The following is a 22906-nucleotide window of genomic DNA, read 5'->3' on the forward strand; positions in this document are numbered from 1 at the left end:
ACACACACAATTGAGCATGTGCTAAAAGTTGTCATTAGATGTGCTAAAACCAGGGTCTAACCCGCATCACATTAATTTCATCTTAAAGCATTATTTCAAATGAAAGTTGTTGGTCTAGTCATTTGATTGTAAATGGATGTGTAAAATTAGTTTCTCAATATGGCAAACCGGAATCGCATTGTTTTGTTCACAGCTTTACTTCAATGGAGAATATTTTTTTTTTTTGTGATACTTTTTCTGTGTCAGAACGTTTTGAGAGAGCCGAGGTAAATATGCTCACAATTCCAGTGTGTAGAAATTTGCATTGAGGAGAAATTATGTATGCTGGCTAGTGGAAATTAAATATATAAAGTACATGACTGGTAGATTTGACAAGTGCAGCTTTCATCCATCTCAAATGAATAATTTTCACTTCCCTTAAACATCCCTAATCCAACCATGTTATCAGTGGGCATGCAGGATTCTGCCTGACTTTCTGCTCAATGCCACAGCAACTTTTAACTTAACAGAGATTCTGCAATGCAGTTGCTTTACCACAGGGTCTTATAACTCTCACACTTATCCTTTTCCTGCTGGTTTTGTGGAGCAGTAAAATTCCCCTCACAACACAATACATAACATAAGTCTTAATAGATGCCAGAATGTCTCACTCTCCTCAGACTATGTGCTGGCTCGGTGGATGACTGACTTCACTGTATTTTACCTGTGATTCACATTTGGCTGAAAACCAAGAGAGGATGGTCTCCAAAGAAACCTAGGAACAGAATTTGGCCTTTGGTCCTTTTTGATATCAGAAAGTGTGCTAATCATAAGTGAGATGCCGCTGTGGACATATTTGGCATTTCAGATGTTCAGTAAAGGGATGTATTAAGTGATTTAATGTTGAATTCCAGTCTGCTATGCAAGAACAGTTTGGTTGGTGTAATATTTTAGTAATACCCCCATATGAAGACAGTGATGTCTTCTCCACAATATTTAATTTCTTTGAATTATGCCGGTGTATTCTAGTATCTAAAGACTATGATAAACAATTCAATGAGTAATTGCTGTTTACATTGCATAAGTCTTGTTTGATACCCTCTAATATGAAGGGTTATGGTGCCGTCTACCTTTTTTCAATATCCACTTTCACAGAACCCCTCAGTTTGCGATAAGAATATTAACCTCATCAATTTCAGGTAACTTTCAACGCTTTAACATCTTGTCTTAAAGACCTACATGTTAGCAGGAGTCTCAGCCCTGGCATTTAGTGACATTTTAAGCCTTTTAACAGAATCCAGACAGGGATTTGCAGTTTCCTCCAAAGGAAAATAATTTTTTCAGAAATTGTGGGCAGGGCGATTAAGTAAAACAAACGTGTAGTATAAATAGAAGTCTTGTAAATGATATTTGTATTATGTTGCTACAGTAATTATTGCTGTCAGGCAATTACTTAATTTGGTAATAGTTATTTTCCACTGCCTTTTCCATCAAGCATTCCTTTCATGTCCATGCCTCTCATGTCCATGCCTCTAAGGTCAGAGGTCAATGCAACATCAACAGTGTTTCTGTGTAACTGAGCAGTCTTTACAGTATGGTACCGTATGTTCCCTTCAGACTCCTGGTTATGTTCTGGACAGTGGTCCAATTGTGGACAGTGCAATGGGGGAAGTTCACCTTGCTTTCAAACAAAAAACACACTTCTCACTCAATACTGTTTAAAACATAACGGATATATAGTTGTTAGCTTCTCAGACAGCCTATGAGTGACACAGTGTAGAACACACGCTCCTTCTGAGTTTCGCATAAGTCTGTGGAGTGTCTCTGCTTGGGTGTGTGACGGCTGCTGTGTAGTGGAGAGACTGGGCTCTGTTCTCTCTCTGTGGGCAGACTGCTTTGATGCAATGCCTGTCTTATCTCTCGCGTTGGCAAGGTTAATGAAGTGGTGCCGTTTTCGGAAGGAAGTCGGAATGGGATGAGTAGCAAAGACCAGAGGAAGCTCCGAGATGAAACGTACGACTCTGAGCGGCTATAAGTGGCAATTTTGGTGAATTACTTAGACAATAAGAGAGAGGTTGTCATCCTCTTAAACACAACGGAAGTGGGTATCAGCGAATGGTCGATTGGATCTCTTTAAGCCCAGTTCATGTGAAATTACATTAGCATTTAGGCTCTGGTAGTAATATGATCTGTCACATCTCCCATATAAGCCCATGTTGGTGTTGCCATGTGGTGTTTTAGTAAAGGTAGTTGTATTCAACTTGCACTGTAGTGCTAAGCAAGTGTAACAGAGTTGCTTTGAGACACTAAGTTTGACTGCCCCCCTGAAAAGAAACCTTTGCTACATATTAAGACGGGCTTTGGACCCGTTTCCATATGACATTGTCTCGGCTTAGGTACATTTGAAACCTCATTATGGTTTGTCAGGTGCACCAGGTCCCACTTAACTAAAGGGATGGCTCATTTTATTTACGAAACCTGACTTGGAGCCTGGCTCTTGGGTGCAGCTTAAACAAAGGCCAACAATGGCACCCTAATACGACTACAATAACAGGTGATGTACTGCTAATGCTTTGTAGCCCTCAGCTTTTTGGTTTTTAATATTCCAATTTCCTTTTGCATCTATAACAGCTAATAGGTAAACAGGAATGAATCAGAGAAATGAAGCATGTCTACATGCCAATGAATTAGCATATAGATGAGTTCATCCTATACAAATAGTGCTCTTTTACCCAGACCTCCCTGCGCTGTGCAAGAGATCATACAGGATATGTAAAGTATGCGAGGAGAAAATGTAAATTAATCCATTTCAACCTAATAAGAAAATTATTTTTATGTTTAACCCTCATGCTCCATTGTCCAGAATTATTGCGAGTGCAGTGAAATCATTCCCAGATTCAACTTAATTGTTTCAATGGGAACACACCGACACTGACGCATAGCGGACGTAAAGTAGCTGTGCATATCAAGTAGTCTGAGCATTCTAATCATGAATATGTGATGGACTGGAAATGTTTTACATGATCACATGTTATTTTACAGAACTTTCATGAAAGGAGCATTATTGACCATAACGTTTTGTATTTCACCCTCATAATTGTAAACCCCGTAAATAAACCCAGTCGTCATGAATCACAGCTATGTATTACGTAGCTCTTGTCAATATGCTAAAAGAAGCTTATCGAATTGGGTGTGGTGACACTGTACTAATCTTTGATATTGTGAGCACAGATGTGCCCAAAACTGAGAGGAAGACATGGCTCTCTCTCTGTCGGGCTTGGCCCTCTTCTCCTTTCCTCTCACTCACAGGATAATGTTTGAAGTCAGTCTTCTTCTGAAAGTAGATATTGAGGATGTCTGTGTTCACTAATACTCCCATTTCTCATGCAAATCCCTGGAATTGAATAGGTTGTTTATTGTCTGGTTGTTTAATATATCGAGACATTTATGCACTGTTGTCGACGTGTTTGCTCTCTGCGTTTGTAGCTGTGTTAACACACGTGAAATCCCCGACAGATTAGACTTTGATAGGGTAAAAGCCACGATGAACGTCTGTGGCTTTAGTTGAGCCTCTTCACATGGCTTTTTACCAGCCGTCTGATGCTGGTACACTTTAGCATGACTTTGGAGCATTAAACCCAAACTATGTTGTATGGTTAATGTACGCTTTCATTTATCTAACATGTTGAGGATATGCATGAAAGAGAGCCTGCTTTGGGCCCATTAGAAAAAGCTGTTGACTCTCCCTCACACGATAACACTGCATTATGCGCTGTAAGGTTGAGTGCAGTGCAGTGCAGTCTTAGCCCCCGGGCTATACTTTACCTAGGGCAGTAATTAGCCCAGGGCTAACATGTTTCATGTCAGCTCTTATTAAAGGAACTTGCGACAGCAGTTCCACTTTAAATAATGTACAACTTAATTCTGACTTAAGTTATTTGGAATGCTTCTCCTCTTACACCGGTTTAAGCTAGAAACTCCATTCAAACTTTAAAACGTGCAGACTGGTCTGGAATAGGTTTCTTGTAAAACGTCCTCCTAAAAATACTTTAATTGGATTTCTTCAACATTCTAAAGCTCCCATTGTTAACTCCCATGACTTCCAACCTTTTATTTACTGTTAACAATGTCACTTTTGACACAAATCAGCTTTGACCACTTTCCCAACAACTCAGTCAAAAACTTAGTTTGCTTCTCTGCCAGTCAAATCTGAAATCAGAACAGCTATCTTCTACCAATCACATTATACAGCTGATTTAGTAACCAAATCAACTACATTTTCTATAAACTTAGACAAACTTAGAGGGTATGAAATCTTGGTCTGTTTCCATGCTATTCAAATGTGAAATCAGAACAGAAATAACCAATCATCTACCAATCAAGAGGTACAGCTGTTTTAATAACTACATCAGCTACTTTCATTAAGCTAACTTCCCACTGTTAAATTAACTGCAATGGGCCTTTCACATTTTTTAATAATTATAGCACTGGGGGAACACATTCCAAGACAGATTATGCCCCACAGCTCACTCCAACCCACTAAATTAACCCACTCTAACAACCTAACACAGGAAGGCGGTGTCAGAGGATGGCCTGAAAGATTGCCAGAGACTCCAGCCACCCCAGCCATGGACTGTTCTCTCTGCCACCCTCCAGCAGGCGAAACCTTAGCACCGGGTCTCAAACCAACAGACTCCGAGACAGCTTCTATCCCAAGCAATAAGACTCTTGAACAGCTGACAATGACTCATCCACCCTCATCCACAGACTATCTGCACTGACTCTATGCACACACTCTGGTCTCTACCCACGTGTCACACCACCTACACTGACACTCTTGCGCGCACACTCTCTCACCATGTACACACACTCACGTCACCATTCACACACCCATCAACCACTAACACTGCTGCTATATTAATGACTGTTTTTGGGCCATGGGCCACACCCTCTCATGCCATGCCAATTGGCAAAATGGTGGCACTATAACAAGCGATTGAAAAGCTTTTAAAGGCCACACCCCTCACTCTGTTTGCGCTAGAAATGTGGTATGCAGATCCCTCTCCTCACATGAAACAAATTTGCCTCAAGGACCCATAAAGTCTGCCATGATGGATTTTCCGGCATTTAGAATTTTATTGAAAAACGACGCTACTCTTCTGGCGGGGATTGACCGATCTGCACTAAACTTGATATCTGGCCTCTATGGACCAAGGTATGTCAAACAACATGGCCGCTACTGACCAATAAACATTCACTCGGGCGTGGTCTGGCACATAAGTCAGTCACGGATATTTGTATTTTAGCACATCTTGGTACACGCGTTGCAAACACTGTCAAGACTCAACATATGCGGGTACCTTCATATCGACTACACAGTGACGCTATAACAGGCACATTTTTGTATCTCTTGATCTGTTTGACTCAATGATGAAATTTGGCGCACATGCTCAAGGATGAGTCTAGCTAACCTGTATAGTAGGGTTGAGTTTGGCCACATTGTGGCGCTGTTGGACATGAAAAACCATTCGTGCAAGCCATCGGCTCATAGCGGCCATATTGTTTTAGCTAGAGTCTTAGAATATATTTGAAGATGTACATCCGTAGATGCTGTATACCAAATTAGGTGCCGATCGGTCCAGCGGTTCTGGAGAAGACTTTTAAAGAAGTCAACATCATTAAAAATGGTCAAATACATCAAAGCATATTATATTGCATGAGCAGTTTGATTTTGAGTCTGATTTGGCAAGCATGGTAAATATTACAAAAGTAGCTCATCCTAAGGCAATGTGCAAAATGGTGGCACAGTGGGCACACAGCTGAACCTCGGCAATGATGCTTCCTGATGGGCAGCCCCCAGGTGGTGAGGGTAGGCAAAAACACATCCGCCATGCTGACCCTAAACACGGGGCCCCTCAGGGGTGCTTACTTAATTCCCTCCTGTACTCCCTGCACACGACTACAACACCTTCATAAAGTTTGCTGACAACACAACGGTGTTAGGCCTGATCACTGATGACGATGAAACTGCCTAGAGGGAGGAGGTCCGAGACCTGGCAGTGTGGTGCCAGGACAACAACCTCTCCGTCAACGTCAGCAAGACAAAGGAGCTGATTGTGGACTACAGGAACCGGAGGGCTGAGCACACCCCCATCCACATCGATAGGGCTGTATTGGAGCGTGTTGAGAGCTTCAAGTTCCTCGTCCACATCATTAAGGAATTGTCATGGTCCACACACACCAACACAGTCGTGAATAGGGCACGACAACGCCTCTTCCCTTTCAGGAGGCTGAAAAGATTTGGCATATTCCCTCAGATCCTCAAAGTTCTACAGCTGCACCATTGAGAGCATCTTGACTGGCTGCATCACCGTTTGGTATGGCAACTGCTTGGCATCCGACCGCAAGGCTCTACAGAGGGTAGTGCGCACGGCCCAGTACATTCCTGGGGCCAAGCTCCCTGCCATCCATGACCTCTATACCAGTCAGTTGTCCTGGTTGTTGTCCAGTGTCAGATGAAGGCCCTAAAAATGGTCAAAGACTTCAGCCACCCTAAGTCATAGACTGTTCTCTCTGATACCTCATGGCAAGTCTGGAACCAACAGGACCCTGAACAGCTTCTACCCCCAAGCTGTACAAATGCTAAACAGTTAGTCAGGGTAGGTATTGGTTAACTATTTAACTATCTGCATTGTCCCTCTTGACTCATCACATACGCTGTTACTGTTTGTCTGTCCTGTTGACATATAGGTATCCCTACCTATATGTACATACTGTATCTACCTCAATTCCATCGCTCCCCTGCACATCGATGCGGTACTACCCCATGTATATAGCCAAGCTATCATTGCTCATTGTGTATTTATTCCTTGTGTTATCTTTTTCTATAATTATTAGAAATATTTTTTATTATATTCTGTATTGTTGGGAAAGAACTTGCAAGTATGCATTTCACTGTACTATTTTACACCTGCTGTATCCTGTGCACGTGACAAACTTTGAAACTAGAAACTCACTAAACACGACAATAGCTTCCCTACTTAGCATTGCTAAACCTACCAATCTACTTCTATTACTATTAGGCTACTTTTACACAGTCACTGTACAACTACCACCAAGGTTATTATAATTTTGTGTTTTTATGATAGTTTTTATTTCTATTAGTTTAAAGAATTGTATTTGAAATTCAGTTTAGTTTCAGTAAGTTTTCAGATCTGATTTATTCATTTTTATTTACTTTAAGTTTCATAAACAAAATCGATTTGCTTTTGATATATGATTGAGTTTCAGTTTTAGTGTTATGGACATAAAGTAGCCTATGCGTGGAAGGTTAGGAGCCATTTATGTGTTGTGTAGTTTCAGTAATTTTTAGGGATGTCACTTCTTGCCACTGTGGGGCAGTAATCTATAAGGAGATGCGTCAGGTCATCCAGTGTGTTGATGTTAGGTTCGGTCAGGTTTTAAAGGTAGACTCAGCGAGATGACGTAGAAGCACCAAGTTAACAGTAGCAGTGGGTCAATTTCCTCAACAACCCTGGAGCGTTGAAGCGCGAGGCTAAACTTCTCTACTGTTTTGGTCCTGTAGCTACCACTTTGTAGCAGTGTGAAGTGCAATCGTGCACATGCACAGATACTCTGTGTGACTGCGTGAGAGCAAAGTGTTTCATCGCTCTCATCTCAATGGGCACGTTCCTCTGCTCAAACATTGCAGACGCCTGCCAGATCTTACAACACCTGGATAGGTATTTTACCAATCAGCTAACCACATCATGGTCGCATTCCACTGCTCAGATGTTGCATGGCTCAACCAATGGTTTAATGTCACGTCATTGACTATGCAGTCAGGCATAGTACTGCTATACCATATGTGGTTAGCTGATACGTATAATACCTATCTACTCAAGCATTTCCTTTATTTAGGCAGTTACCTGTATGTTTCTGCTGACATTCAAGGTGCTGTAATTCACTCCAGATTTCATTGGTAAGGCCTTTTGTGCCCATCACTTTGCATTATTAAAGACGCATGTAACCATGCAATCTCCGATGTGTGGGACTTGTGGCTCTGGACTCTGTTTCAGAATGCTTGTCGGTCACCTTTATTGAAAGTGCGCAAGTAACAGTTTGCTGACAAATTAATATCTGCATTGCATTTCTTCACATCTTGGAGTCAAATGTTGGGAATGTGAGTGTTGAGAAATGCCAAAGATTTCTATGGGAAGTTTCCTTTTGGAGTGTCTGTACACCTCAGTGAAGCCCTGTTATCAAATATACATATCTAGATATCCATTAGGTGAGATTTTTAGTTTACACAACACAAAAAGGCTTGATGCTCAACGTTTACTCTATTACCCGATGCTAACGTTTCTTCTGTGCATTGTTCATTTAAGCTGGAGCCCATATTTGGCTCAGGGGGCATGGTCTCAGACCTGGAGACGGTGACCAGCGTTGAGTGGTGGTGGCAGAGTAAAGCTACTGGCTCCTGAAGGAACGCTATACATAATGTAGGTCATTGCTCTCAGGTAATATTGCTCACTCGCTGTGCCATAATCTCCTATTTGAATATGAGAACGCCTTGGCCACACAAGCATGGCAATGCCTAAAGTAGGATCCACTTGCTCCTAAATGCAGAACCGAGTGAAATATGACTGACTTCTCCACGACTCGAAAGCATTGATTTGACATGGCAAAGCACCCCAGGCTCTGGTGGATACAGCACACTTAAACACATGACTTAAAAGACTTTTGGCTTGGGTGGAAAATGGGCTATATAGCATTTCAGACATAGGAGTCAGGGGTATGGTTGTTACAAGCATGATAATAAGCCTGGAGCTTTTCCTGTCGTCTTTTTATGCATTCTATGTTTTTTTTTTTTATTAAGAAGAAGAATCCCAGTCTGTCCGGCAGCACATTGACATCATTTGAAAACAAATGTGATCCAGATGATTTGAACCATTTAAATGTAATATTTATTGTTTATTGTGTAGGAGATAGCTACAATTGTTCGATATCCATGCTTTTCTTCCATGTTCAGCTGAATGGTCCAAATTGCTGAAATAAAGAAATTATACTTTGCAATTTATGAAGGGAATCAGGATATCATTTCTGGAAATTGACTTCCTGAAAGTATGCCAGATTATTTCCCTGCAGGGAACCATTGGTACTTGTGGGACGGTGCTCTACAAGTCTCAAATAATGTCACTAGAGGAATATTGAAAAGATTACTACTTTGCTACACTTAACCCCTACACGAAGCTAGTGCACAGATGGTCACGGGACTTCCCAGAATAGCCTACATGTTGAAGTTGGTCTATTTAATAATCATTTGCCAAGTAAGACGTGCGGAGGTGCTCAGGTCTATAAAAGGTTAATAAGCCTCAGCGGCAGTGTGGTTATCCAAGGTAAATGTCACTTAGATGCAGGCCACCATGGGTCAAGATCTCCCCCCAGATCTAAATGTAATCACATGGCCGTCGTCTGGCCCCAGCCTCACCCTCATTAGTGCTTGGCTTGTGTTGGAGTGTGATCTGCTTCAGCCCTGGCACTCCCCTTTACCCCTGCCTCTCCCCTGCCCCAGGCACGTGACCAGCCAGCAACTAAATAGCTGGAAAGTCGTGCTCAAAGCTGCCCAGAAATGAGGCCTTGGTTGAACTAAGGTTTTCACTGTAACTGTAGGGGATTGTACCAGGGGGAACCACAGTGAGCTGACTGCTATCATGTGATCTGATCTGCTGGGCAGGCTGTGAGCTGTCACCTGACAGAGCGCTGTGCCACCTGCCAGGCCCGTCCCCCAAATAATGGCAGACTGACCAGTGATCCACACAGTCGTCTCATCTTAATTATCTCCTCTGTGTTTAATTAACTAACCGCTTCTAGCAGCCAACAATGCTGCTTTAGATTAGTCCAAATCATAAGCAACTCAAGCAGAATGTGTCATTGTCGGACTACTTAATCTCATATCGTGGGTTGGCTCCTCTGACATTTAAGTAGAGTGAATGGATCGTTGGCCCAATATAATTATTGTTTAGTAGTCTAAGGCAATTAAAATGTATGACCTATATCATAATCACTCCAGGCTGTGCAATTGCATGTGATTCCAGTTTTTGCATGGCCATATTGTTTGTGAGAACACTTAAGGGATAATGTTTGACACATGCATTATGTCTATGTGTTCCCACTTATTCTACTCTGCTGAATAGATGCTATGGTGCACAGGGTCCATATGGACCCAGAATACAGAATTATTTCATTCTGAATATTAATATGAATTATACACAAAATGGGTAATAATTTTCCTGCCCTACAGAAATGATTAACATAATTCTGATAAATAACCAGATGGCAGAATGTGTGAATTGAGTTAGATTTATCTTAATTAATATCTTGAACCTACTTGGAGAAAGGTAAATGGCTCCACCGGGGCCAGGGATGTGTCTCTGTGTGTGCGCGCGTGTGTGTGTGTGTGTGTATCTTTCTCCTGGCCTGCCATGTAGAGGCAGCCCGAGGATATTAAGCTGCTCTCCAGGTATGCATCAAACCTAGGCAGCCTGCTGATAACACACATACACACAGACAGGCCCACAGAAGCACTCACACTAACATGCTTACGCACAACCACACTTTTCCCATATCCAATCCAACATAGAGTTTGGATCACATGTGTATTTGTGGAATGTATGCGTGATGTTTATAACAGATGACAATCAATTGACTGAGTTTCTTTCTTTTTCACATTTTACCTCAGACTGAGGAGCTCTATTTGTGGCCATGACAACTTTCTCCTCCATTTTACAGTGAACACATCTCAGCTCTAATTTCCCAGCTTTATTGCTAATTAAAAATAAAGTATACATTTATTTTACGCTGTCACAAATTAAGCCAATTAAAATGTTAATCATGACAAGTAGAAAAGGGACAAAGGAATTCAAATAAATTGATGTATTGACGTTTCTTTAATTAATTCATCCGGGGTCCTACTGTGTTGCATAATTATGCTTAAGTGTTTAATTACATATTTTGATGGGATCCTCAATTACTCTGACTTAATAAAATATCATTAGCCTGTCTCTCAGGTTCTAAGCTGTAGAGACATTTATTAGTCTATCTATTTAAATAAAATATTAGATTACCGACTGGCTAGGATATTTGGCAGGTATCCAGGCCTCAATCTACAGTAAATCTCAACCTGGAAGCCGCTCCCTCCTCACATCAAAGTTTGACATAGCAGCTAACAAACAATGTGAAATTTACATATTAATTAGTGTCAGGGAATCAGAAGCAGTGATGGATTCAAATGACTACTGGCCCCTCTCTCCGGTGTCTCCCCAGCCCGTCCCCTACCAGTCTGCAGTCACACTGCCGCCATGCGGAGAATAGAGTCCTCATAACAATGGAAAATGCCAAGACCCAAAGGGTACCTAGACCTCCATCACAGACTGGATCTCTTTTATTACTTGGTGAGTGCAAATATTCTATACCCTTTCACCATCCTGTATCTGTACAAAGCGCTTTGCAGTGTTGTGACGCCTACAATATGCCAAAGACCGAAACTAGTCTGCACAGATAGTCTGACAAAAATTAATTTAATTTGCCAATTTTGACTTATACCGGAAAACCATGAGTGAGCCACCATACTGTAGCCATTACACAATGCAATTATTAGCATGTGAGAAATCACTAAAGGTTATCATTCCACTGAAGCTGAAGTGTCAGGCTCACAGCAGCTTTTCACACAGCGTGAGTCCATACACACACACACACACACTCGCAATGTGTTTAAGCTCTGTCTTCTTCAGGCCGTTCGTTACCACGTCTCCGTGTATCTGAACATGTTTCACATCTTCCACCACAGGAACGAGAATCCTTGGCAATGGCTCTGAGGCGTATGCCTATAATTAGAAGGCAGTTCAATTGGGTAGCAGGTAATTTACCTTTAGGGGGAGACGACTAATTATTGTCTTTGAAAACCTAATTTAGCGTCAAACACTTCAGGTGTTTTTTCCCCTCTCTTTAGCAAAGGGAAAGGTGTCCTGGAGCAGTCTTGGGTTGGGGCGGAGGACCCATCCCCCATGTCTCCTGTGTCTGGTGTTATAATGTTTACATGGATGACTTCTAAAGAGAAACTAAGAGCCTGTGTCGCTGTGCAGAAACAGTGCAAAACAGAACAAAGCGTTTTTGTTGTCCTCCTTTTGTCCGTCTCTGCAGGTTCTAGTGGAGGAAGGCATCACTCTCTGCAGGTGTATGGGGTTTCTTCTAGAGTGGAAGGCACCACTCTTAGGCCCTCTGTTAAATGTTCCTAGCAGGTGAACCTGTTCCTGGCAGATGGTGTTTGTGTGAGTGACGCCCGTTCCCAGCAGAGGCAGGCCCAGGGAAACGATCACGGAGCACAGTCTCTGCAGAGAAGCCCCATCCAACCTGATGGCATATGCTCTGCTGTGGCCTACACCTGCTGAAGGATGGCGTTTACACCGCCATCCCTGGGCTCCACCGCCAAGTGGGGTGTTAATCACAGCTCACTGCTCACTCTGCTCACACACACTTTTTAAAACCAGTAAATAACTGAATACACAACTGCAGGGGCTCTGTCACTATGGACGTAATGTTATCATTTCCCCTGTAAGGCATTGGAACCTCTTTTGTTGAGCTATGTCTATCGTAGCACAATGTAGGCTAATGTGTGTAGTTTGAAACGGCAGAACGTTAAAACTGATTCCACTCAACTATAATGTGTCCTTTCCCAGACATGATGTATCTATTGGATGGAGCAAACGTGACAAAGTCATCACAAATGGACAGTTGAGAGTACAGGCCTGCATTCTATTTAAATCTATGGCCTATACAACCTCTTAGCAAACAAAAACATTACATTTTACATTTTAGTCATTTAGCAGACGCTCTTATCCAGAGCGACTTACAGTAGTGAATGCATACATTTCATTTTATACATTTTTTTTTCTTCTTCCCCGTACTGGCCCCCCGTGGGAATCGAACCCACAACCCTGGCATTGCAAACACCATGCTCTACCAACTGAGCTGCAGACTGATATCAAACTGATATCAAACTGATATCAAGTTACTCCAAGCACAATAGTCAAGCGAAGCCATATTCAAGCAATTTTATGGCTCATCCATACTATCATAGGTGTATGAAATGATTTACTGGCTGATGCTTCTCATCACTAGAGCTATAGAAAATATCACTTTATGAGAATGTTTTCCCAGGCCTTTTGACTAACCAGTGCTAACTGGAGTAGAGCAGTGTCCAGTGTCGTTGTCGGACTAGATTGGAGGTCAGTAACAGGTCCACTGTTGAAATATGTAGACAGTTAATAGCCTGGAACTGCCCTGTCCAACTGGAAACCAGTGAGCTGCTTACACTAAAACTGGGGATTAGGACACAGTCGCCCAAGTCACTGCCAATTCAGATGGCTCAGAGACCCTGGGCAAAGCAGTTTGATCTGGCGAGCTGTCATCGATTCACACAGCTTCCAGCTGGAGCACAGGAACCCCATTGAAGCACGGGATGGAACCCTCTCCATCTTGGCACATCTTGGCTGGCTCAATCCCCCGCAGGCCATTAGGGACAAAATATGTTTTGTTTTTCTATTTTCTTTTTTTTCTCCTCCCCAAGAAAAATACAGTCTGTCTTCATGCTATAACAGCCATTACTTAATTGTGCCGGATTTTCCCGAGCAGAGTGTTGCTTTAATTAAGCAGCTAATTGCAATGTAGCTCTTGATTAGCTTTGGGGGATGGGAATGTTCAGACAGGCTGATATGTTGTGCACACTTCAGAATCATTTACAGAAATTGAAGCTAATTTCACTCTCTGTGTCTATTGCTGCATTAATTTAATTTGGTTTGCTTTTAGCTCATTAACACTTCTAATTAATACGTTGACATCACTATTAAGATGTCTCTTTGAAATTGGCGTCTCCTGATAATCAGGATGGAGGAGGCTGACGGATCGAGTGAGAAGCAGACTGTACGGAGACGGAGACGGAGAGAGAGAACTCCTCCAGACTGAAGGAGAGGAGAGGAAGATAGTGGCCTCGTTTCATAAACCACAGCTAGTTTATCATAGTGGACACTAATAGGGTTTTGTGGGTAAATTGGAAATGAAAGGAATGTTGATTGTTTTAAATTGGATAGAGGTTACAGTTAATGTGCGTGTGCATGTGTAGTACGTGTGCGTGTGTGTGTGTGTGTTGCTCTTGAAGAGGGGTGGGGGTGGTGGCGAGGGCTGGGACGTCAGGGCCAGATGCCGTACACAGCTGAAGATCACGCCTGACTAACTATGTGTTTGGGTTTGTCACTTTAATGAGGAGGATTTAGTGACTATGGGTTAGTAATCCTCAGTGTGAAGCCTCATCACACCACCGTCAGTTTAGCCAACTTTTACCACCACACACTGCCATCTCCTAGACCTGGCTGGAGGATTTTACTGATAGGATCTTCTTTATTAAACATAAACCAATCATGTTATTTACATTTCTTATGTATTTCAGTCAACCTGTTAAATATCTTTGCACATGTCTGTTATTTGGATTTCCGAAATATTCAAGCATGATTGTACTTTCTTATAAAATATTGCATTGAAATGACAAAAAATTACCTATATCCTTCTACAAAGTGTTTATTAAACGTGTGGCAATTGGATAATGACTGAAAGAGGAGATTATCTAACAGAGGAGCAGTCAAGATGCTGGTTCCAAACCAAGATTCTCTCTCATTGGACAAGTTTCAGAGTCAAAATAATGGCTCTCCAATTGACTTTCTCTCACTTTGTCTTTCATTAGGGCATACAAGTCAAGAAATCAGCATGGATGCAAAAATGATTGTTATTTGACAGGCAAATCAATGGTAAACCTTGTTTTTTTTCAGTGAAGTGCTTTGTTTGCTGGTAGTATTCTCCCACTGAAGGGAAAGCCTTCTGTTTAGTACTTCATTAAAAGTCTCTCAAATAGGAGCCACTGGGGAGCGGATCTCTGCGTCACATGTAGAAGCTATCAACATCTGCATCAATTAACCCTTTCCTCCCCAGGGACCCATTAGAACGAGGAACACCCTTTAAAATTGCGTATGGTTCAGATTAGGCTCTGCAATGGTGAGTGGGAGCGATGGTATGGGCTTTTTTGTTTTACTTATAGATTAATGTGTATGTGAGACATCTCAAATGTCTTGGCTTTGTTTAGAAGCTTTGCATCTGTGCTCTTGGAATACGCTCGGGTTAACAGTTATAGTACAAAGCCGTCAGCAGCTAATGTATGGTTAACGTTGTTGATATAAGGTATTGAAAAGAACATGATACAGTATATTATATACTGAAAATAACATACATATTATGAAATAAACAGTTAGAGACATAAAATAGTTCTCAATACATCAAAATATGTGAAGTAGTTTCTCATTTTTTAATATTTAGATCGTTTTTAATTTACAGACTGTCTAGTGTTGTTGCATGGAGTCCTGTTGGCTCTAGGCGAGATGTAAAATCTTGAGAGATCTTGCATAGGATTAATGGATCCCGTTTACAGATCCTCTGTTTCCATCCTCACTAGGGGGAATCAAAGACGGGCTCAATTAAAGAATATTTTCAAGCAGCAGCAACAGTAGGGAACACAGTGATCAGTATTGGCAAGAGGCAAGAGAAACACTTGTGTTTAAGACCTATTTCCAGCCAAACACTGTGCCCAAACAATCTGAAGGGACGTTATTAAGATTGTAAATACCGCTAGGCTATATCTTAGATCCTTAGGGACCAAGAATTTACACTTTTATATAGCTACTGCTCTCTTTCCTTGAAGCAGGAAAGCAAGATGTAGCACCGACTCTAGTTCAATAGTGCTGCAGTTAGACCATTTACGGGAATACGATATTTAGCATTATTTCCAAGAAATAAAGGAGACCATGTGAGGCCTTTTACATGACAAGAAAAAATATATAAATCAGGCCATTACATGAAAAGCATTCATTTAGTTCATTTGTAATGCTGTAATTTAATCAGAATGAATATTTGAGACATAATGTAATTAACACGAAGCCATTTTCATTTAATGGCCTCAGAAGTGATTATGTTAGCTTACAATTTGAATTATGAGAATTATTATTTCTTTTGAAAGTGATTTTGTGTGAGGAGAATCCACTTAATTAGATGCACATTTATGTATTTTAAGTACAATCTTTCATAATATACATTTTGAACTCTGACATGTTTTCCTTCTCTGACAAGTTTTCCTTCTCAGTCAAGATACTTTCAATAGAAATAACATCAAGTATGATAATACACCCTAGGACATGTCATACTTTAGTCAGTATATGATTAACAAGCATCATCTGCTAACAGTGCGGTGAATTTCAATATCAATCTGGAAATGTAATTTGTGAGCAGTGTGATGTTTATGGTTGAATTGGGACACAGCTTTAAAAATATTAAACAAGATAAGCTGCAAAGCAGAGACCCGCTGCAGCATGACATGAGCCAGCACTGTTTATCCTTCAATAAGCAATGACAACTGAGCTCTGATGCATTTAACAAACCCCTAACCAAATCAAGAGTAATAAAATCATTCATTTTGGTTAATGAGGATATTAACAGCAGCAGTAGTGTTTGAGCACAAACAAGAACAACAACATTAATAATTGCAACTCTCTGGCGCTTGGCTGATGTAAGCTTTTAATAATTAACAAGTCTTTGTCTCATCCCCTGGAGGGTACACTCCTATTATCCAACTAAGTTACAAACGGGTAATTACGTTACCACTGGATGGTCAAAACAGTCGCCTCCGAACATCTCCGGGCCCAAACTTTAAGACCCGATTTCAATCAATCCAGCTTACATACGACATCCGCCTCAGTTAAAAGGAAGACATGGCATTTCCACTTATTTATTTAAAAAATGTTCTCTTCTCATTAGAGGATTACTCCTCTTACCTCCTGTGTTTACATATTAGTGCTAATCCAATTGAATCAACAAGGGCACTTAGTACTGGCTAAGAACTGAGTCTGGGGGACTTAACTTGGGAGGGAGTGGTTATTCATTTACTTCTTCCGATTTTTAGGCTTGAAGGGGGAAGTAGTTTTTGGAACATCTGTTATGACAAATCAAGCATTGAGAGCATTTTGTCTTGTCTAAGATTGAGCTCAGCTGCAGTGAGTGAGGGCACTGTTGTGAGGTGAGCACAGTTCCAGAACCTTACTACAGAGGGAGCCCCTGGTTCTAAGTCTGTCCAGGAGGACCAACTTGTCCTGCTATACAATACGCATGTCCAGGAACATGAGAGAGGTGTTGCACGACAAACAAACATCCAAAACAGTCTCTTCGAACATAATATCTACAAGCGATTATAATAGGAACTATAAGCACAAAGATATTTAGTCGGGGTGTTGACGAGCAGCGGTTGCCACGGTAATGAGAGAGGTTGAACCCTTGGCTCTTCCCTGACCCTTTCTCCTCACCATCATCCCCATGACATCAGTCAGGATCTTTGACCTGAGGGGCACGCCCTGTCAGCTGAAACTAATTAGGGTTTGATCACTTGTGACTGTTACAACAACCAATAAAGCAATAGTCACACAGGAGAGGCAGTTTTAATAGGCCTATGGCTGTAAATTGGCATAAAAAAGCAAATAATTAGGTAAGAAAATGAAGACAAAGGGAAGCTTTAGTATATGTTTTATAAAGTGAAGTCTTTACAATTATGCTACACATTACACACAAATCTAATGCTGTACATTTCCCTTAAGAAATGATATCAAAACATGCTCTTTGATGATCAATTTCCCTCATCATACTGTACTATACCTTAACAAGGCCTGAAATACCTCTAGATCTCCCTCCTTAAGCTCTCCTGAAATCCTCCAATACGGGAGAAATATATATGATACTCTATTGGCTCAGCAGAGGGGCAGTATGTGTGTAGTTAGACCGTTTATCTTCCCCTAATTAGTTATAGATCAATAAAGCAATTGATTTTGCAATTCACCCAGAGCTTTAGCCGAAGTGTCAAAACAAAAAATGCTATGCAATTCAACCATTAGACACAAAGAGAGACAGGGCTCTTCAAATTTCCCCATAGACTTTGGACACTCTTTTCCTTGGCTGACACCGCCATTAGCATATCTGCTCTGAATTTGGCTTTAGCATACAGGGGGAACCATATGGTTTAGGAAAGCAAACAAACAGTATCACATAGCTCCTATTGTGTTAAACCAACAGAGCTTGATAAACAAATCGAAGCTTAAATCAGGGTTTGATCTCATAAATAATCGACGTGGCTTTAAAGGAGGAGATAATACATCCATAGTTCACTCTGGAGCACGCCCGGTGACATGTTGTGTTTTGTCAGAGGTTCTTTCCAAGCAGCTTCATCATTAATCATTTGTCCCTCTCCTCTCCTCTCCTCCCCTCCCCTCCTGTCCTTACCTCTCCTCCAGGGCTGGTCTGATAGTTTCTAATTAAGTAGTGTCTGGTGTCAGGGATGCTGAGAGACATGTTATCATAACCAGGTACCATGGACACAGACATACTGTATTAGGCACCAGAATAAAATCTCACCATCTTTTCCTTGACAGGGATACATCCTAACAATACACATGATACGCCTTTCCAAAGTAATAATCAAGTGATGTTTGGGTAGGGAATGAAGCAGAAAAAGGGTTCAAACAGCAGGAACCCCAATATAAAATATGGAATGGTTTGGCCTTGTTCCCGATAAACCAGTGTCCCACTCGGGGTAAAAGGATTTGCCACTTGAGCGATGTATTCCATCTTAGAGGAGAAAAGATTTCAGTTGAGTATCATGACATCCAAATGAATGTGCAATCTTATCTCAATAAGTTAAAAATGATGATGTTTTTGTATTTGATTTGGGCATTAGTGGAGTGGTCATAAACTGTAATTGGTTATTCTTGCAGAGGCAGAAAAAAATGGAGATTGTGAATGAGGGGTGCTTTGTGTGAGGTAGAGACGTCCCAGTAAAGTAACACCCATTAAAACCTAATTTGCACCTTTAGGCAGTTCATTAATACATTGAATGGTAGAATCACACCAATATAGCTTCTGCTCACCTCAGGGCATGTGCAGAACCAGGCTCTATTCACCAAAACACTCACCATAAAACCTCATTTTCACTATAGCATTAGTTACCAGCAGTGATGACATGTGCTAGTGCGAGATAAGAGGACACATGAGTATTATTGTACTGTGAACTGACTGTAGATCATCTATACTAGTGTCAAAAGCCATTCACTGACTATACAAAACATTAAGAACAACTGCTCTTTCCATGAAAAGACTGACCAGGTGAATCCAGGTGAAAGCTATGATCCCTTATTGATGTCACTTGTTAAATCCACTTCAATCAGTGTTGATGAAAGGGAGGATTTTTAACCCGTGAGACAATTGAGACACGGATTGTGTATGCGTGCCATTCAGAACGTGAATGGGCAAGACAAAAGATTTAAGTGCCTTTGAACGGGGTATGGTAGTAGGTGCCAGGTTTGAGTGTGTCAAGAACTGCAGCGCTGCTGGGTTTTTCACGCTCACCTGTTTCCCATGTGTATCAAGAATGGTCACAACTGTGGGAAGCATTGGAGTCAACATGGGCCAGCATCCCTGTGGAATGCTTTCGACACCTTGTAGAGTCCATGCCCCAACAAATTGAGGCTGTTCTGAGGGCAAAGTAGCGTGTGTGGGGGGGGGTGCAACTCAATATTGGGAAGGTGTACCTAATGTTTGCTATACTCAGTGTATATGGTAGTAATTCTAGAGCAGTATACATCTCAGTGCACCTCAGTGAATGGGGACAGTGACACACAAAGGGGTAAGAGACCGCCCTGCTTCCTCTAGGTAGGCCTACATTGGTCCAATCACCCCCTCTGGCCTGGCTGTGGCTGCAGTTCTGCCCCCTGCCAGCAGGTGACCGATCCTCTCTGTCCCCAATGGGCTGTTGTGTCTGGGGTGACTCTGTGAATTTCCCTTTCTTTTCATCATCACTCTCTGATGTCCAGCTGGTCCTGTCAACACCTTCTTACAGCAGGCAATTCATCGCAACACACTGGCAGCTGAGACCCCCGTGATGAACTTCAATCTGCCGTTCGCAGAGGGGGCTGCACCCTGAGTTGGGCTAATCAAGGGAAACACCCCTTGAAAGGGGGAGGGCGCCCACAGACAGATTGAGCCCAAGTTACCCTATAATTATCCTCCCACTGCCCCCTCTGCCGCAAGCTGCTGCATCTGAACCCAGTACGCAGAGTAACAGACACTCGCGTGATTACTTTCCGATCTGTTTAACCTTAAACAACAACAACACACCGTCCGTTTCTATTACACCCGTAAACAATTAAGTTTTGGAACAAGCATTAAGAAGGCTCAGATCAAGAAGCATTTTCTATGCTCTCACACGATAACAGTGCAAATGTCTGCTGCCGCAGGTTTCGATTATTTCCAAGTTGGTAGAAAAGTCCCTGGGGGGGAAGTTCTCCGGGCTTCTGAATTTGATTAAAGCATCTGTACAGCTGATTACTTGGAGTGAGGCGCACAGGTTGGAGCATTTTGGGACTGGAGTGGAGACCTGACAGGGTCATGTTTAACATGTCCACAGGCAATCAATTCACCTTAACCCCTCCTGGTACTCCAGCCCTCTCCACCTAAGCTGTCCTTAATAACCAGGCAATGGTGAATTACTGATAAGGCGTGGACGTCTCTGACCTATATATCCTCCCCTCTATATATTGGAAAAATCCATCCCCAGAAAGAAATGTACCTTTTTCTAATGCATATAAATAGTGAAATTAAACAATCCGACGCATTGAAAGCCTGTGAAATTCAATTTTAAGTCTCACAGTCACCTAAATGTGTGTTTGCTATCCGATTTAAAACAAATGCATGCACCTATTTGGTCAATTTATTTTCTTAATATAGGTTAGAGGTGTTTGTGTATAACCCCAGTATCTGAATTGAATTGCAATTTTGGATGTCATTGCATCCACTACTTTGTTGTATTATTGAAATTAAGCAAATACAGTACAAACCTGTTTCAGTATTGTTTTATATCAATACTAGCAAGAATATTTCATTAGATTTAATTTATTTTTTATCTGACATTATACATTGGAAAATGTTATGTAGCTACGTGCATTTTTCTTAATGTCACTGACCTCTATGTAGGTTTTACTTAACAAGCATGCAGAGGGTTCTACATATGCCCCCATTTGACAGTGACTAATTGCCCTAAGGACGCGAGCTGCTTGTTAGGCCAAAGAAAGATTCACTGGCTCCTCACCCTAGCTAAATTCATTATTTCTCCCTTTCTTTTCACCGCACCTTCTCCTAGGAAGGTTAGAATAACAGATGAAAAGATACTAGGAAACAGGCTATTTTGTTCATGCTCACTTCTGAACGTGTTTCTTATTTGTGTAATTATTTAAAAGACCTTATTGACATTTTACATTTTAGATATATTTTGTGAATGATGTAAAGATTGCAGTGCTTTACTGTTGGACTTGTTGTCCTCTATTTGGCTTTGCCACATCTCAAACGTGTTGTTTTCAGCTGTTTGTTTCTTTTTACAGTGAGTCCTCTCTGAATGGAGCTCTTTGACTGAGGTACCTGTGCAGCTGTCAGGGTCATGGCTGTTTAGACAATTAGAAGTGTGAGACAGGATGGGTTAGAGAATCACTAGGAACATCAATCTGTCCCAGAAGTTGTGCTCTCACATTACCAGCCTGCTGTTTTGGTATTTATGCCCACTGTTTACCCAGAGCACACAGTGGGGTCCAGCAATCAATCCCGACAGGACTACATTAGATTTGTTGATACTGGTGGTGTGATGTGGTACATTTGTAGTGTAGTTAGGTATTCCACTTTTAAAATCAAAGTTGAAGTATCCACAAAAACAAATAGCAAAAGTGATTGGACCTAGGATGCACCCTTGTGGTACACCTATTTAAACCTGACCTGTATATGTGTATTTTGAAGGAAGATGTGAGCCTGCATTTTTCCTTTGAAAATAAAACACTCCCATCCTCTCCTCCCCTCCCCTCCCCCTTTTAATCTGCCTCCTTGACTGCCTTACTACATTGTCAACTTTACCTCGATCCACCTTCCCCCAACCAGCCGTCCAGCCAGCCCCTGTGCTGTAGCTGTCCCTGGACAGGTTTCAGCGTTTAAATTTGAAAATGATTTGTCCTGCCCTCTTAATAATAGATGAGAGAGCAGAGTCAGAGTCCCTTCAATAAACTCCCTCCTCGCTTTAATTAGTGAACAAAAAACCCCAGCCTGCTGAGGACTCGGGCTTTGGCTCCGTGTTGGTAATTAAAACTGAAACCACCAAAAGGAGAGGAGGAGAGGAGGAGAGAGGGAGGAGATGGAGGAGAGGAGGAGAGAAGGCTCTATTTTTAACGGCCCGGCTGTTTGGTGCTGAGTGCCGGTATAAGGTTGTGCAATAAAGAGTGATAATGAAGGTGTGAGACCTCTGGGGGCCAGCTGGGCGCTTGCTACAAAGGCTGCTCTCACACCAGACTGAAATACAGGGAGCAATTAAAGGCGGCAGTGCATAGACTGGCCACCAGAGATTAGTTAACACCTCACCAGCTTTGCTTCAGCTTCAGCTTCAGGACAGGCAAATGCTTGTTTTCTCTCCACCGCCACCGCTTTTTAAATATAACAGACCAGTGCCTTAATTTGGAGATTTATTTCATTTAATTGTCATTTGAAGGTTGACAATGCGAAAAGGTTGTTTTGCCATAGGTGCTGTGCCCCGACAGAGGTATTCTCATCATCTTTCTCCTTTTCAGGATTTTAAGCACATCCAATATGAATCATTTTTTATTATTATTTTCAAAGCTTTTTTCACATATGGGTTTAAAGTCCATGACAAGCAGTAGCTGAGCTGTAGAAGACCTTAAGCCCAAGAACCAATCAAGAGGAC

The sequence above is a fragment of the Salmo trutta genome, chromosome 1 (assembly GCF_901001165.1).
Source record: "Salmo trutta chromosome 1, fSalTru1.1, whole genome shotgun sequence".
Taxonomy (NCBI): Eukaryota; Metazoa; Chordata; class Actinopteri; order Salmoniformes; family Salmonidae; genus Salmo; species Salmo trutta.